This window comes from Oryctolagus cuniculus, chromosome 7 (genome assembly GCF_051225735.1).
Source record: "Oryctolagus cuniculus isolate XC-2025 breed Fujian yellow rabbit chromosome 7, ASM5122573v1, whole genome shotgun sequence".
In the NCBI taxonomy this organism is placed as follows: domain Eukaryota; kingdom Metazoa; phylum Chordata; class Mammalia; order Lagomorpha; family Leporidae; genus Oryctolagus; species Oryctolagus cuniculus.
Window position 1 is genome coordinate 85,560,455 of NC_142873.1, and position 18,924 is coordinate 85,579,378.

An 18,924-nucleotide genomic window follows, 5' to 3' on the forward strand; every position below is an offset into this window, starting at 1 on the left:
CCTGAAAAAACTATGACATAATAAACATGTGTTGTCTTAAGCATCTAAGTTTTTGGTAACTTGTTATGTAACAATAGAAAACTAATAGTCATATTGTGCTTTTTAAAGCATGTTCCATCATTATTTTAGTACTTTATTACTGATAGCTCAACTAGATAGTCCAGACATAGCTTGTGCTTTCTCTGAATAAACTTGGAATCATTCATTTTGTCAAACAACTCTGGTGCCTTTTAATAGAAAATGGAACTTAGGAAACAAAACCTGGGTGCTAGGTATGTAAATGTAATTGGAGTATCTTGTTCTTAGGCCTTCTCATTGGACAGAGCTAGGTAATATGTGTGTGTAAGTGTGTGTACACTCACATCTACATCTATGCTGATTTTTATATTAATATATTGAATAATATGTGTTTAATACATTAAATATTATAATGAATAAATACATGTTTAATTTTATAAATATATAAAATATACTTAAAATTTATGTTAAAAAGACATGGGTTAGACTGAAACTATCATTCTAATCCAGCACTGCAGAATTTGTTCTAGTTTTCTTTGTTTCAATATTTATAACTCCGTTCTCTGATAGGAGAAACCTGGCTCCTATCATCCTCAATATGTTTACATACTAGATAAATTATTTGTGTTTGTAACCAATTTTCCATTATCTTCATCATCTTTCACCGCTCCATTAATGTTCTCAAACCTTGCTTAGTTCCCACCAGTGCCCCACCATCAAGCAGCTACTTTGCTAGGCCATATCTAATAGATTACAAATTGAATTATCCAAGGAAGGAAGGTCAAATTGATTTTTATTAAGTACTAGACATTGTATAGAAAAATTTTAGGGGGCAAGAGCTTGGCCTAGTTATTAAGTGGTTGGGAGATCCACGTCCTACATTGCAGTGCTTGGATTCCATGCCCACTTCTGAATGTCTGGCTCCCTAATCCAGCTTCTTTCTAATTCAGACTCTGGGAGGCAGTGGTCCTAGCTCAAGTAATTGGTACCTGCTAATCATGGAAGCCTTTGCATTTTTGGTTTCTGGCCCTGCCCCCACACCCTTTTCAATTTAGGTCATTTGGGGAGTGAACCAGCAGATGGGAATGTGTTCACATTTTCTCTCTCTCTTTCTCTCTCTCTCTCTTTCAAATGAATAAATAAAATTTAAAAAGAAAAATTGCATGAATAATGTGAAATCCAGAATGATGTTCTAAAATTCAAAAATATGTACATTGAACCCTAGGAGGCTAGGGTTCTTAGTAATGCCAGTTACTTCAAAACCAACTTGTAATTGAGATGATTTGAAATTGGTCTTCCATCACTACAAGGAACTATTTCAAATTAGAAGCTACTCTTAGTTCCTAATCCAGGGCCTTCCTCTTTGAAAGTCTTGGACTCTCCTTGTACTCCCCTAACCTCATACAACTGGTGAAAACTTTCTACATCGCTTCTCAATTTCCAGACACCTCTTTACGATCTGAAAGAAACTGCTAGGAGAGAAAAAGCGTCAAAAGAACAGGCTCAGTGTTCTTAATCTGCTTCTTCCAGGTGTTATTCCCGTAATTCTTTACCATTCCATTACCCTTGTGATATATATATTCAAGTAATTCTTCAACATTTACTTTGTCTAGTTCTTGCAGTTATTATCATTAGGTGGATTGATCAAATTATCTGATCCTCCATCACTGAGAGAAAAGTCTCTCATTGGTAACTAACATACAGTGAACACCTTCTTATTTTTAGTTTCATTGAGCATTTCCTATGCTCTATTACTTTGCATTTTTACAACAATTTTATGAGAGAAGTACTGTTATCAACCCATTTTTCAGTTGAGGATTCACTGTTTAGTGGGATTCAGTAGCTTGCCAAAGTCACAGAGCAGTAAGCAGGTCTCAGCTCAGGTCTGACTCCAAGCCTAGGATTAAAGCAGTGAGGAGGAATGCTGTTTCTTACCACAGCTTTCAAAGCATGGGAAGAAAGCACCTGTAGTGACCCCCTCCACTGTCAGTCTACTTGGGCAAGTTTGCAAGGCAGCAGAGAACACAGGCTTCTGTAAAAGTTGCTTAAAAAACACTGAGACAGCACCAAAAATAGCATTCAATGGGCCCAAAGTGCCACATTTACTTCCTCCTCATTCAGACAAGTTTTCTTGCAGGTTTTTAATTAAATTAAATTGCAAGATTTAAATGGAGAAAAACATCAACATCCGAAGTTTACTTTTATAAATTTTGTGGCATGAACTGTCTCACAATTCAAGATCTTTGCTTCCCTCCTCTGTGGTAGGAATTTGTCAGTTGACATAAAATTATGTACTGTGACCAGATATGATAGAGTCAGACAAGCAAGATGTGTCTCACTGATGCATCTGGACAGGAAACCTTAAATATGGTTTTCTTTTCTTAAAAAAAGAAATCTTAGCCACATGTGTTCCTGTTTTTCTTCTAAGAATTTGGTGTATGAAAATATAGGGCATGTTTTTGCAGGTAGCAATCTCAGGAGAGTGGTAGCAGTTTTAAAAAGATTTTAAGAGCCCTCAAATTCTTTCAGGGATTAGATTCAGGTATTCTGATCACAGACATCCAAGCATATTTATTGTACTCTAAGAACAAACTAGAACAAGTTGGATAAAATTCCTTGAAAAACTCAGGAAGTTATTTCTATTTCGGAAATAGTTTATACTTTCAGAAGAATTTTATTAGTGAGGCCATTACAGAAGCTTAATTTCTAGACTTCCAGTTGCTCTGTGAACCATTACTTTTATTGTATCATCTTGAATTTTAAATATAATATCTATATTTCTTCAAGGAAGAAAGAACTCTTTTCAAGATGACAAGCTCCCTCCCTTACATGGAGTTTGTCAAAATATAAGGCTGATCAGTGTTGATTGATTCTTCCCTGTAGACTGAGGAATTGAATGTTGACACTAATTGCACAGCCAAATGTAGAGTAACTAGAACAGTCTCCTAGTATTCCAGGCTCTCTTTCAATGCTCTTTGATTGCTACAACCAGCTGTTAATGATTTTCCAAAGCACATTCCCATTCGTCTGATAATATTTGATCATGGTCAAGTTACATCCTACTTTGTCTTCAATACTGGTAAGTGGATACAGAGACACTTAACCACACATAAGGAAACTCTTCACTTTCTCCTAATCCAGATCTTCTGGGAGAAGCAGCATGGTAAGTCATCAATACTCCTGTAGAGCGGTTTTGTTGAAGAGATTATTAGCATAATTAGGGCTAGACTGAGACTCCCACCAAACCAATATCTTTAAAGTATCTTTTCAATCATTACTTAGTGTAGATAGTAGAAAAATGGTTTCTAATAATGTAAATAAAATACTACAGACTTTGTGTTTAAAATAGAAAATGTAGTTATTGGAATTAGATAAGTCTTTGAAAGACATGTTGAGTTATGTAAAATGTAGGTAAAAAGAAACTTCTTCCCAGTAAATTCTTCAATCCCATGCATTGTTCAGATTCAGAAATTTAGCTTCAGGTGTCTGAAAGGTGGCTGGTCTCAGAGTTAATGGTACTGCTATATTGTGCCATCAAACTCACTCAGATATACCCCAAAAGATTACATTGAGGCAGAGTAAGGTCTGATCCCTGACTCCCATTCTGACCCAAGGGAACAATTTTCTTCAGCAGATTCCCATTTGGTGAGAGAAATCTGTGTTTTGCCAGATATGCATGAAGTCATATATAAAAATCTGACCAGATTTCCAGTTTGGTGAAGACAACAATGTAACATTCCCTATAAACTAGCATCCCTGGAAAATGCCAAGCATCTGGCCCTTACTTCAGTTCTGGGTGTGATATTATCAGCTAGATTGAGGCCTGAATAAACTTATCTTTATGAGGACTTTTTATTTTACTATATTAAACTGTGTCATCTTTACAGGAATATGGGAGCAATTCCATTTCAGTCTTAAACCAAAGAATTACTTCTGAGAAAACGGTCTCTTTTTACTTTCAAACACTGAATTGGGCAACTGATTAGATTTCTTCTTTTTCTTTTAGTGCTTATTAATAAAACATTGAGCCAAATTCATAACCTATCTACAGAAAACTCAGTGCCTTTCTCAGTGGAAAGAAACATTTTTAAAATTAACCTTACCCTTGGCCTTATTTTATGCTCCTACCATTGTTTTTCTTTCCTATTTTAACTTGAACTATCTTGCTTTATTTTAGGTATCTTCATAAGCTGCCCTTAAACCTTTCTGGAATGAGTATATAAAAATAAGTCAACCCAGTTTGTAACTTAGTAAATTCCTTGTTCATGAGATTTACAGAGAGAGGACGATGCACTAAGGGAACAAAACATTGTTTCTTAAGAATTGGAGGAAACTTTCCAGGGAAATGGGATAACAGTTTGGGCTTTTGCACATCAGGGAGAAAGCCAGCTAACTGAGTGGAGAAGACTCTGAAATTGAAGCTAGCACAGGCAAAGAACAAACTTGATCTGTCTCATGGTTCTGCAGAGGCTGGGCCTTTGCAGACTCAGAACCATCAGATAAGTTATTGTTAGAAATGCTTGTGGAAAATTGTTGTATGCTTCCATTCTGGTAGCATTTGCATTGCTATCCATTTCTACTTCTCTCTGAGACATGTGCCAAGTGTTTTTTAAGCTGGATCATCCATGATACAACTGACTCATGATCCCTTTTCTCTAACACTTGCCCTCCCAGTGACAGAACTGTGATGATCTGTTCTGTGTTCTGCTGTGAATGCACTGTGGAACTCTTGACGTCAGATGGGAGATGAGATCCTTTGTCCTGTGACGGTGGAGATGGGATCACAGGTGCTAGTTATACTCAGTTCACTGCCTGACCAAAGCTGTTTGGGCGACAGTTGTGTTCTATGATAGCTCTGCTTGCCTACAAAGCAGATAAAACTATTCTGTAGTGAGAGGTCAGAATACAGCAGGGACACATTGAGTAGCAAGAATGTGGTACTAGTAGGGTTCCAGAGATGAAACTTTTTGATTCTCGTGAACCATGAGGTCCAGGTACAGTTCCTGATTCCTGTTTGCTTGCATTGTTCTCCTGCTATGGTTCAGTTATTGATAGCTATCTACCACTCAGTGGTAAATGAGGCTTCACTGAGACATTAGCCTTGAAAAAATGTATCTAGGGGAAATCACTGAAGATATGCTTAGAGGTTTAAATACAACACCATCCATTTAACAGGTATTTGTTGATAGTTTGATGCTAAACCTCTCTTGAAATAAACCACTGAATCAGATTTATCAAACTGCTTACTGTCTGACAGAGAATAAATCCATAAAATAGGTTAAGTTACAATATAGGAAAATGTTTAGTAGCAGAGAAACATGTTCATATAAATTGTTAAATGAATAGAATAATTTATAAAGTACTATGACTAATACATTTATGAAACCAGATAGGTAGATGTATAAATACAAATACACATACATGTATTTTTATCTCAAGTCTGCACACACATACTCATTCATAACATATATCACATATCATTCATAACATATATCTGTCATGTGTATGTACAGGTTGAGAGGGAAAATGAAAATAACTCAAGAACTTGAATACCAAAATGTTGAACGTGTTTATCACTCGGATGAGTTGATTATGGAAGGTTTCTGTTTTGACTTTCAATTAATTTATTTTATTTTTGATTGATACATAATAACATATCTGGATTTACAGGGTTTGATGTGGAATTTTAATATGTGTATACATATACAGTGAGTAAAAATTAAATTAAAGTAATTAGCATATCTATCTCCTTAAACATTTGTCATCTCATTGTCATGAGAACATTAAAAAACCTCTCCTAACTATTTTGAAATATACAAGGCAAATATTGTTCTCTATAACCATCCCCCTATAAAATAGAATACAGAGTTTGTTCCTTCTATCTGCCTCTCCCCACTTTCCTCTGTCCCTTCTCTACCCCACCCTCTGTAACTGCTGGTCTAGTGTCAACACCTGTGACACTGACTGTTTTAGAGTCCATGTGTGAGTGGGACCATGTAGTCTTTCTCTTTCTGTGCCTGGCTTATTTCACCTAACATAATTAATGTTCTCTAGTTTGAACCTTGCTGTCACACATGATTAAATTTCATTTCTTCTTATGGCTGAATATTTTACAATTATAGACAGATACCACTTATTCTTCATCCATTTATCTGTTGATGACTTAGGCTGACTTCATATTTTAGCTGTTATGAATACTACTTCAATAAACATGAAAGTGCAGCTGTTTCTTCAACAGATCTCATCGCAGTGATTTATCACATTTGGATATAAACCCACAAGTGGGATTAATGCATCATGTGATAGTTTTATTATTTATTTGAAAGGCAGAATTATGCACAGGTAGAAGCAGAGAGAAAGATCTTGCATCCGCTGGTTCACTCCCAAAATGGGTGCAATGGCCAGAGCTGGGCTGATCTGAAGCCAGGAGCCAGGAGCTTCTTTCAGGTCTCCCATGTGGGTGCAGGGGCCCAAGGACTTGGGCAATCTTCTACTGCTTTCCCAGGCCATAGTAGAGAGCCAGATTGCAAGTGGAACAGCTGAGTCTTGAACCAGTGTCCATATGGGATGCAAGCACTGCAGGCAGTGGCTTTACCCATTAAGCCACAGCACCAGTCCCAGTAGTTTAATTTCTAATGTTTCAAAATGTTAAATGAATTTATGCTAATAACTTTGGCAACTTATGTAAAAGGTATACATTTCTTTAAAATGCAAATTCAGAAAACTGACATGGAAAATAAAATTTGAGTAGTCACAGATGTGTTTTAGAAGTTAAACTAATTTTAAAAAATCTTCCCCTAGAGACAACTGAAGTCTAACTAGTATCACGTGTGAATTCTTCCAAACTTTTGGAGAAATAGTAATATGACAATGCATCTTTTAGAAAACAGAGAAGCATGGCTGGCGCCATGGCTCAATAGGCTAATCCTCCGCCTTGTGGTGCTGGCACACCAGGTTCTAGTCCCGGTCGGGGCGCCGGATTCTGTCCCAGTTGCCCCTCTTCCAGGCCAGCTCTCTGCTATGGCCCGGGAGTGCAGTGGAGGATGGCCCAAGTGCTTGGGCCCTGCACCCGGATGAGAGACCAGGAGAAGCACCTGGCTCCTGCCATCGGATCAGCGCGCTGTGCTGGCCGCAGCGTGCTGGCCGCGGCGGCCATTGGAGGGTGAACCAACAGAAAAGGAAGACCTTTCTCTCTGTCTCTCTCTCTCACTGTCCACTCTGCCTGTCAAAAAAGAAAAAGAAAACAGAGAAGCATGAAATGTGTTCCCACTCATTTTTAAAAGAAAATTATTTATTTATTTATTTTGTAAGAAATACAAATTTCATAAATACAACTTTAGGAATATACTAATTCTTCCCACCACACCTGCCTTCCCATCCACACTCCCACCACTCCTCCTCCTCCTCCTTCCCCTTCCCAGTTCCATTCTCCATTAAGATTCATTTTCAATTAACTGTGTATACAGAAGACCAACTCTATACTAAGTAAAGACTTGAACAATTTGCACACACAGGCACACATACACACAAAAACTGAGAACTAGTTTTACAGTTAACTCTCATAATACAACTCATTAAAGGTAGAGGTCCTGCACAGGGCTTAGTGCACAGTGACTCTTGTTATTAATTTAACAATTAACACTCTTATGTATGATAGCAGTGACCACCTGAGGCTCTTGACATGAGCTGCCTAAGCTGTGGAAACCTTTTGAATCAACAAACTCCATCAGTATGTAGACAAGGCCATAAGCAAGTTGGAAACTGTCTCCTCCCTTTAGAGAAAAGTACAACTTTTTTAATGGGCACTTCTTACTGCTGGGGTCTCACAGGGATCCTTCATGTAGAACATTTTTTGCCATAGTGTCTTGGCTTTGCATGCCTGAAATGCTGTCATGGGCTTTTCAGCCAGACCATGAAGCCTTAAGGGCTAACTCTAAGATCAAAGTGTTCCTTAAAGCAATTGTCATTCTATGAGTCTGCTGTGTGGACTATTTCCCAAGTTGGAAAATTCTCTCCTTTTTAATTATATCTATTATTATTACCAGACACTTAAACCTATTTATATGTTTACTTTAACACTTAAACGTATCTATATGTTCACTTTAACACTAATATGATCACTTTAACACTTAAGATGGCATTTTTCCACCCAGCTTAATGAGATTTGGGATCTCATGACAAGTTTTTAAACTGTGCCTTAGAAGTAAGTACATAGGAATGTATGTATAACTATATAGCTTTACAGTTACAAAACTTCCTCCTCCCTTTCTTATTCCCACTCTTATTTTTTACTGAGATCCATCCTCAATTGACTTTATATGATTAACTCTATGTTAACTAAAGAGTTCAGCAAATAGCATGAAGAAAAAAAATGAAAAAAGAAAAACTGTTCCTTGAAAGTCAAGACAAGGGCAGCTCAAGTCATCCCTTCTCAAAGTGTCAATTTCACTTCTACGGATTTCCTTTTAGGTACTCCATTAGTTCTCACAGATCAAGGAGAACATATGGTATTTGTCCCTTTGGGACTGGTTTAATTCACTAATTATGCTGTTTTCCAGATTCATCCATTTTGTTGCCAATGACCAGATTTCAATTTTTTTTTTTACTGCCATGTAGTATTCCATAGTGTACATACCCCATAGTTTCTTTATCCAGTCATTGGTTGATGGGCATTTAGGTTGATTCCATGTCTTAGCTATGTGAATTGAGCTGCAATAAACCTGGGGGTTCAGATAACTCTTTTATTTATTGATTTAATTTCCCTTAGGTAAATTCCCAGGGGTGGGATGGTTGGGTCATATGGTAGGATATTCAGATTTTTGAGGTATCTCCACACTGCCTTCCATAATGGCTTTACCATTACAGTCCACCAACAGAGGATTAGGGTACCTTTCTCTCACATCCTTGCCAGCATTTGCTATTTGTTGATTTCTGTATGAAAGCCTCTCTAACTGGGGTGAGGTAAAACCTCATTGTGGTTTTGATTTGCATTTTCCTGACAGCTAGTGATCCTGAACATTTTTCCATATATATGTTGGCCATTTGGATTTCCTCTTTTGAAAAATATTTAAGTCCTTCACCCATCTCTTAACTGGGTTGTTTGTTTTGTTATTGTGGAGTTTCTTGATCTCTTTGTAGTTAGTAATCCTTTATCACTTGAATAGTTTGCAAATAATTTCTCCCATTCTGTCTGTTTCCTCTTCATTTTCTTGAGTGTTCCTTTCACAGTACAGAAACTTCTCAATATGTAATCCCATTTGTTAATTTTGGCTTTAACTCACTGTGCCTCTGGGGTCTTTTCCAAGAACTCTTTGCCTGTGCCAATTCTTGCAGGGCCTCCCCAATGCTCTCTGATAATTTTATGGTGTTGGTTTGTAGATTTAGATACTTAATCGAAATTGAATGGATTTTTGAGTAAGGTATAAGGTAGAGGTCTTGCTTCATACTTCTGCATGTGGCAATCCAGTTTTCCCAGCACTATTTGTTGAAGAGACTGTCCTTGTTACAGGGATTGGTTTTAGCTCCTTGGTCAAATATAAGTTGGTTGTAGATGCTTGGATTGATTTCTACCCATCTGTTTTTATATCAGGACCAGGTTGTTTTGATTATAACTGCCTTGTAGTCTATCTTGTAATCTGGTAGTGTGATGCCTCCAACTTTGCTTTTGTTGTATAAGATTGGTTTAGCTATTTGAGGTATCCTGGGTTTCTGTATGAATTTCAGCATCATTTTTGCTAGATCTGAGAAAAATGTCTTTGGTATTTTGATTGGTATCACATTGAAACTGTAAGTTGCTTTAGGATGAATGGACATTTTGATGATATTGATTCTTCCAATCCAAGAATATGAAAAATCTTTCCATTTTTTTGTATCTTCTATTTATTTTTTAATTTTTGTAACTTTTCCTTTGGGTTTTAGCTGGTATGTGGCTTCCCATTTAGACACTACATTTCCCAGCTTTCCTTGCACTTAAGTGTGGTCATGTGACTAAGTTTTAGTCTATTGCATAGGCAAATGTGAAAATCTCAAGTCAAGCCCTTAAAAGTATACTTGATGCTCTCCAATTCTTTTGAGAGTCAATGAAGTTGTGAGAGCCAGGTTTGGACAGTAAATGAAGGCCATACCCTTAGGGATGCAGAACCAATAAAATAGTGGGAACCTTGGTTCTTAGCCAAGCCAACTAGCAGAGAGTCATGACTACATCACAACCTCAAACCACCTCCAGCTTGAACTTTCACTACTTTGCCGAAGCTACTGTCATTTTTCATTTTGTCAAAGCAGCCCTTTAATACCTCAAATAATAGTGTCCAAAATACTTGTTATAGTTAGAAGTGGATGTGAAATAGACATCATAACTCTCATGTTGGAAGCAAAATATTGCAGCAGAGTGATTAATGAACCCCCATCAGTGAGCACAGTCACCTGGAAGAAGATTCTCTGTCTATTTATTGCATCTCCATTATGTGAAGCAATGCTAGGTAACAATAGGCCCTCAGAGTTGACTACTGATGAAATGAACAACAAATTCAAAGTAAGCTGGGCCAGACATGCTAAGAATGGGTGGGAATTAAGTACCTAAAATAAAAGATGTAAAACATGAAAGCTTTAAGCAGTATAAGAAAGGGCACACAAATAATAACAATAATATTAATGAGGATTAATATCTGGAACTACCCTAAATGTTTTCTAAGTATTTCACTTTTAATCTCTACCATCTCATGAGGTGAGTGTATTCCTCTCATTTTACAGAAGAGGACATTGAAACTTAGAGGCGTGGTCAACACAGAGTTTAAAAAGGATTTGAACTCAGGTCATCAAATTGTGCTGCTTGTGAATGCACTAAAACATTTCCAAATGCATTACAAAATCCACAGATACGACCAGAAAACAGCGTCCCAAGGGCATTTTAGGATGAATTGGTTTGTTGGGTGCAAAAAAATGATATGACTTGTGAAGAGATGTTTATGAGTTAGAAGAAGACTATTAGTCTTGAAAATATAGTGATTTATAGAAAAAAAATCATGTAAAACCTCTGTTTTTTACAAAAGTATTGAGAGACAAAATAGTGTCTAAGGAAGCCAGATAATATTTAAGGCTTCAATGTGACACTGAATAATTCCTTAAATTCTTTTGAGATTTGGCTTTCCCCATAGGACTGAACCAGCTGGGAACCCAGCTCCTGGGCAGCTCTAATTTTTTGTGTTGCTGTGATCACTGATCCCTTCCTATAGGAAGAACTTCATGAACTCTTGGATGACAGTGCACTCATTCAGGCTTTTGTAAGTCATGTGTCCCACTCCTTGAGTGGTGACCAGCAATTTAGGAGCATAGACTTGTGGTGAGAGAGGCTGCACCTAGGGAAAATTTGAGAATTCAAACACAGTCAATAAATGTGATCCTCAGTTTTCAGTTTCATCTTTTCTCATCTCCTTTCCAGTCACCTGCCAGCTCCTAATACCCTCCTCCCACATGTGTACACTGCAGAATCTTCTCAGCACTATTCCCCCAGTGTCTGACCATCCCAGACAATGGCTAAGCTTTTAATCATTTTCAAGTATATTAACTAAGGATCTGAGTTTCACTTTCATCATTTCCTGTGTACTGCCTAACTAATTGGTCAGCTGTGGAAACTGATCAAACCAGGGGAGAAATAGTTGGTAACAGGCTAATCCCTTTTCAAATATCACAGACCCTTTAGGAACTTAGCCCCCAAAATTTTGTGGGACACAGAAAAAACAATTGAAGTTTGTGTGAGCTAGCTATATTTCAGACCAGATCTGGAGAAAGAACTTAAAATTACATATTATCAGAGAGTTTTTCAAAGTTCAAGCCAATGTGACAAATATTTATTAAGTGCAACTATGTGGCAAAGTTTGACTTTTTTTTTTTTTTCATTCTAATGCAAGCTCCAGTTGAACTGGAAGGATAGTTTAAACAAATGTAGGAATCATTCCTGGAAAGAATTTCTGTACTCAACTGCTGCCTCTCTTCCAAGTCTGGTGACCTCCAGAGCATAATCTACATAAAAATCCAAGATCTCCAAAACATCCCTTTGTGTCAGAATTGGAGCAAATACCAAGAGATCAGCCTCCTGCACCCCATGCTCTAGACTTCACCCGAACCCTCTAACACCTCCATGATCATAGGTACTCTCTCTCGGAGAAAGTTCCCTTAATGCCAAAAAATAGAAAAAGGAGGATAGTGGAAAGATGGGAATGTGGCACATGTGCACATTCCAGTCTGTGTAATAATCATATGCATTTTGGGGCAGTAGGGAAATGTACTAAATCATAATAAACACCACACAACAAGTACACCCTAACTGCCTTTGAGCATGTGTTTTAGCAGTTTTTCAGAAGTGACGATTTTGAGCTGAGTTTTAAAGAAGGGATAGAATTTTTTTTTCCAGTTTTAATAGTAGGGAAATCTGAAGCTCAGGAAAGGGTGCAAGCAAAAGTCAAGAGTCGCAGTTGTTCACAGAGTGTTCAGGAAATAGCATGGAGCAGATTGAAGCTGGCTCTACAGAATACATTGGACTGGAGCTGGGAGATGAAATGAAAGTTAATGATTGAAAGTAGACTTTGTGTACTTGGCCTGAAGACATTGATAAATTGAAGTATATGGGAGTGGGTTGACATTTTATGGGACTTGAAAAGCACTAGTTCTCTACTGGACTCAGGTCTCATACTGTTTTTACCTAAACCAAGATTATGTGGTGGCAGTTTCCTCATGAGTGATGTAGGAACTGGACCAGGGTATCCCAGGCCCTTCTCTGTCTTTCTCTGGTTTTAAGAATCTCAGGGGGTTGGCCGGTGACGCGGCACACTTGGCTACTCCTCCGCCTGCAGCGCAGGCACTCCAGGTTCTAGTCCCAGTTGGGGCACCGGATTCTGTCCCAGTTGCTCCTCTTCCAGTCCAGCTCTCTGCTGTGGCCAGGGAGTGCAGTGGAGGATGGCCCAAGTGCTTGGGCCCTGCACCCCCATGGGAGACCAGGAGGAAGCACCTGACTCCTGGCTTCACATCGGCGCAGCTCTGGCCGTTGCGGCCAATTGGGGAGTGAACCATCTGATGGAAGACCTCTCTCTCTCTCTCTCTCTCTTTCTTTCTGCTCTCCTCTCTCTGTGTAACTCTGACTTTCAAATAAGTAAATCTTTAAAAAAAAAAAAAAAGAATTTCACTTATAAGCGAATCTCAGGGTCACCAGTCCATGGCCCCACGACATGGTGTGTTAAACTATTATTGGCTTATCATTATTGATATCTCCCTGAAGCATCTTTATAGTAGTGACTATTTCATTTCTTTTCCATCTTTCAAGGAAACACTGGCCAAGACAGAATCCTACACTCCTTTACAGGAAAGGGTTGACTCTTCCTGAAATTTATGCCCTCTATCCAAAAGCTTTGAAGAAGGTGTGTATATATATATCCAAGTCTCTCCTCCTTTCTCTCTCTCTCTCTCTCTCTCTCTTTCTCTCTGTGTCTGTGTGTATGTATAAATTGTCATTGTGGGCCAGCGTCATGTCTCAATAGGCTAATCCTCTGCCTGCAGAGACCAGGAGAAGCACCTGGCTCCTGCCTTCGGATCAGCGCTGTGCACTGGCCGCAGCGCGCTGGCCGCAGCGGCCATTGGGGGGTGAACCAATGGAAAAGGAAGGCCTTTCTCTCTGTCTCTCTCTCACTGTCCACTCTGCCTGCCAAAAAAAAAAAAAAAAATTTGTCATTGTGTCTTAGAGTCACTCAGAGGATTGATTTGGGAGCAGAAATGTAGAATTTGTAGGATAGGGAAGTATGAAGAAAATGGACTCCATGTTGCCATTAGCAGACACAAGATAATGATAGACCTGAGATGCTTCTATAGACCATCCTCCTATCTTTCTAGACCCTCAACTCTGGGATTGTAACCAAATCCGTCTGTCAGTAGGGCAACTTTTCATACAGTCACTGCAATATCAGTCAGGCTAACCTGGAAGAAAAGTCCAGTACCATTCACATTATCTGTGCCATTTGGTTATCTTGCTGAACTTTTGAGAGGCTCAGTTTCTTCATACAAAAATGGTCCTCCATAGGTTTACTACTATTTTATTAAATAATAACATAATATAATAATATAACAATAATATTTCCTGTTTATACAGGCAATAAGCATTGAAAATGCCTGACTTGTGTAAGTGCGCAGTAAACTATGGAATTATTTCTTCCGACTGAATCTTAAGTAGCCCCAAATAAATATTGTTCCGCCTTCCTTCCTTTAGAATAAATTACCCCAGTACCATAAGCCTTTTGACGAAGTCTCCTTTCCCAGCCTCTTATTATCTCTGTGGTTGTTTACAGACCTTGTCTTTGGTTCTCCTTTGGTGACATTTGAGCAAAGCCCAACCTTGTGGGAACTGACAGCTACAGTTACTTGCTAGTGAGCTCATTCTCACCCATCACACTCCTTCCACTTCCAGTATCCTCCCTTCTCCTGGGAGGAAGCCAAGCTCAGAGACATTTCGCCTCCACTCCTACCTCTCCCCAAATGATGGTGATGACTAGTTCTCACAGCAGTCACTCCCAAGACCAACTCTGGGCAAGGCTTCAGCTGTTACCAAGAAGCAAATCCTGTCCTTGAACCTCCCTCCTTTCTGGAGGTGGGGGAGTAATGAAAGGAGAATGGGCTCTCAGTTGCATATCTATCTGTAGCATTTTAATTTCAGAATGGATAGAACAATTCTATAAATTCCTTGAGGGACTAGAATTGACCCCACTGTCAATCATCTACTAATGCATAACTAACACAAAAACCAGTGGCTGTGCCTCCAATATTGGCCAGTTACTTCATTTGGAAACTGAATTGAAATATCTGTTTTTATGAAAAATGGGACCAATAACTGCTAAATAATGAATGAATCCCCCAAAGTTTTCCCAGTACATAAAAACAATGACTTTCTTGTTTAATTAATGCTTTTAGCAAGTGTTCTAGTGCATATTGTATGCCAGGTTCTACTGTTAGGTACATAACATGAAGAATCTTCAAAAAGTTCATGGAAAATGCTTTTTATGAAAAAAACTATGCATTAATTAAAAAAAAACTTGCACCAAAAGTAATTTATCTTTTAATTTCCTTTATACTAACTTTTTGAAGTACCCTTTTATCATTCCATTAAATGAGAATATTTGTGATATTTACAATGTAACTGTCATTTTTGGTTTTGCTTTTCTCTCTCAAAAAAGTAAGTATTGCTTACTTTTCACAAGTGTCAAAACTGAAACATAAAACATTTTGCCTTTGTGTGGAATAGAATCAGATCCCATAAAGGATTTTTGGGACAAGCCTATTATGTGTACATAGCACTATGGCCTTCATGATAATGGCATTTCAGGTTAGGGCAATGAAATTATGCCCCTATTAAAAACATTTTAGAATTCCCTTTACTAGGCAAATCCCAATAATTTTTTATTCTTTAAATTTAACAAAATGTCTCTTTCCGTCTCCGGCAGCCTCGGCGCGAGGAGCCGCCGCCGCCATCTCCGCGCACCTGCAGTGGATGGTCGTGCGCAACTGCTGCAGCTTCCTGATCAAGAGGAACAAGCAGACGTACAGCACGGAGCCCAACAACCTGAAGGCCCGCAACTCGTTCTGCTACAACGGGCTTATCCACCGCAAGACCGTGGGCGTGGAGCCGGCGGCCGACGGCAAGGGCGTCGTGGTGGTCATGAAGCGCAGATCCGGCCAGCGGAAGCCGGCCACCTCGTAAGTGCGCACCGCCATCAACAAGAACGCCCGGGCCACGCTCAGCAGCATCCGGCACATGATTCGCAAGAACAAGTACCGCCCCGACCTGCGCATGGCCGCCATCCGCAGAGCCAGCGCCATCCTGCGCAGCCAGAAGCCCATGATGGTGAAGAGGAAGCGCACCCGCCCCACCAAGAGCTCCTGAGCCCCTGCCCACAATAAACAGTCAGACCTGTTTAAAAAAAAAAAAAAATTTAACAAAATGTTTGAATGCTAAGAAAATGCTTGACACCTTGTTTTACTCTTTGTGTCTTTCCAAAATGTTTATAACACTAAAATGGTGGTATGATGGTGGGAATGCTAAGAAGAGACTCAGAAATGGAACTTTCCACAATAGAAACCAGAAAAATTCCTGGCTTTTGTTTAGATTCTGACTCTTATAATCATATACCACTAAAATTTGTCATAAAGACCAACAGGGGACCTACAAACGAGGTTGCTTGGAAAAGTTTGATCTCTAAAAGAATGATCAAATCAAATTTTACTTAAACTTCAAACAAGAAGACTGAATTTGGAAGATCCTATAGAGACAGTTATTAATGTGTTTAAATTCTACCCCAACTTTTCAATTCTCCATGGTTGTACTGTTACTGAGGTTTTCATCGGCTTTCTTTTTGATTTCCCAGTGTAATTCAATTGATAATTGGATTACATTTCAGGTAATGCATTCTATAATTATTATTATTTTTTTTGACAGGCAGAGTGGACAGTGAGAGAGAGAGACAGAGAGAAAGGTCTTCCTTTGCCGTTGGTTCACCCTCCAATGGCCGCCGCAGCCAGTGCGCTGCGGCCGGCGCACCTTGCTGATCTGATGGCAGGAGCCAGGAGCCAGGTGCTTTTCCTGGTCTCCCATGGGGTGCAGGGCCCAAGCACCTGGGCCATCCTCCACTGCACTCCCTGGCCACAGCAGAGAGCTGGCCTGGAAGAGGGGCAACCGGGACAGAATCCGGCGCCCCAACCAGGACTAGAACCTGGTGTGCCGGCGCCGCTAGGCGGAGGATTAGCCTAGTGAGCCGCGGCACCGGCTGATTCTATAATTATTTTAATGTACATTCTATACACCAGGAATTGTTAAGAGGCTAAAAACATACCATATAACATTAAACTCTTAACTTGAAAGTTTTGGTCTACTTGTTTAATTTTCCACTGGCTTGCTTCTACTTAAAAACTAAAAATATTTTAAGGGACTCCTGTGCTTTCCTCCTCTCATCTCTTTCCTGAAAGTAGGGGGTAAAAACCCAAGTCTTTAAAATATTTGCCTGACTAATGAACAAAGGAATGAACTCACTTAGTTCTATGTAAAAACTGTGGTATCAGCATGAGTCACATCACCACTTCTGGGGGGGTCACTTGTTCTACTGAATTTTTATTGAGCAAGGAACACATGCTTGCAGATGCTCCCTTAGTATGAATGTGAAGTAGTATCTCAGGATGGAAGGTTGTTAGAAGGCTTCTTTACATTTGTAGAAATGTTGATGAACTAATAAATGTCCTATCTCAAGGCAAGTTTTCTTCAAGAATATTGAGCCACAATTGGACTCGCCCCAAATGGTAGAGTCAGAAACATACCAGGGGATTCCAATTCAATCCCATCAAGGTGGCATTTACGAATACCATCTTACTAGTCCAAGTGATCAATTTCTGTTCACAATTGATCATAATGATAGGACTGAGAGTCAAAGGGATAACACAAACAAGACTAGTGTCTGCTAATACTAACTGATAGAATAAAAAAAAGGGAGAGAATGATCCAACATGGAAAGTGGAATACACAGCAGACTCATAGAATGGCAGATGTCCTAAACAGCACTCTGGCCTCAGAATCAGCCCTTAAGGCATTTGGATCTGGCTGAAAAGCCCATGAGAATATTTCAGGTATGGAAAGCCAAGACATTCTGGCAAAAAAAAAGAGGACCTAAATGAAAGATCTCTGCGAGTGAGATCCCAGTGGAAAGAACAGGTCATCAAAGAAGGAGGTACCTTTCTCTGAAGGGAGGAGAGAACTTCCACTCTGACGATAACATTGTCTAAATATGATCAGAGTCGGTGAACTCAAAAGGCTTCCATAGCCTTGGCGACTCATGACAAGAGCCTAGGGTGATTACTGATGCCAAAAAACAAAAGTGTCAATTTGTTAAATCAACAACAGGAGTCACTGTGCACTTACTCCTCATGTAGTATCTCTGTCCTTAATGCGCTGTACATTGTGATTTAATGCTATAACTATAAAACTATAACTATAAAACTAAAAAAATACTCAAACAGTGTTTTTCACTTTGTGTTTCTGTGTGGGTGCAAACTGTTGAAACCTTTACTTAATATATACTAAATTGATCTTCTGTATTTAAAGAGAATTGAAAATGAATCTTGATGTGAATGGAAGGGGAGAGGGAGTGGGAGAGCAGAGGGTTGCGGGTGGGAGGGAAGTTATTGGGGGGGAAGCCATTGTAATCCATAAGCTGTACTTTGGAAATTTATATTCATTAAATAAAAGTACAAAAAAAATAAAATAAAGTAAAAAGAAAACACAGCTAGGGATTCATAACATTCTCGGCTGTCTTTACTACCCCCCCCCAAAAAGAATATTGAGTCCCTCAGGGCTGGTGTTGTGGCAGAGCGGGTACTGCTGCCGCCTGCAGTGCTGGCATCCCACATGGGTGCCAGTTCAAGTCCTGGCTGCTCCACTTCTGATCCAGTTCTCTGCTATGGCCTGGGAAAACAGTGGAGGATGGCTCAAGTCCTTGTGCCCCTGTTCCCACATGGGGAACCCAGAAGTTCCCAGCTCCTGGCTTCAGGTAGATGCAGCTCCAGCCATTGTGGCCATCTGGGGAGTGAACCAGCAGATGGAAGACACACCCCCCTACTTCTGCTTCTCTGTAACTCTGCCTTTCAAATAAATCTCTGCTGTGGCTCGGGAGTGCAGTGGAGGATGGCCCAAGTACTTGGGCCCTGCACCCACATGGGAGACCTGGCTCCTGCCATCAGATCAGTGCAGTGCACCGGCCGCAGCGCGCCGGCAGTGGCGGCCATTGGAGGGTGAACCAACGGCAAAGGAAGACCTTTCTCTCTGTCTCTCTCTCTCACTGTCCACTCTGCCTGTCAAAAAAAAAAAAAAAAAAAGACTATTGAACC

At 39.5% G+C, this 18,924-nt stretch overlaps 1 pseudogene; it reads left to right on the plus strand.

Moving 5' to 3' along the window:
- The window catches only part of LOC100355138 (large ribosomal subunit protein eL28 pseudogene), a 114,219-nt pseudogene extending 98,247 nt beyond the window's left edge, over window positions 1–15,972 (plus strand).
- Window positions 15,973–18,924: the final 2,952 nt, after the last annotated feature.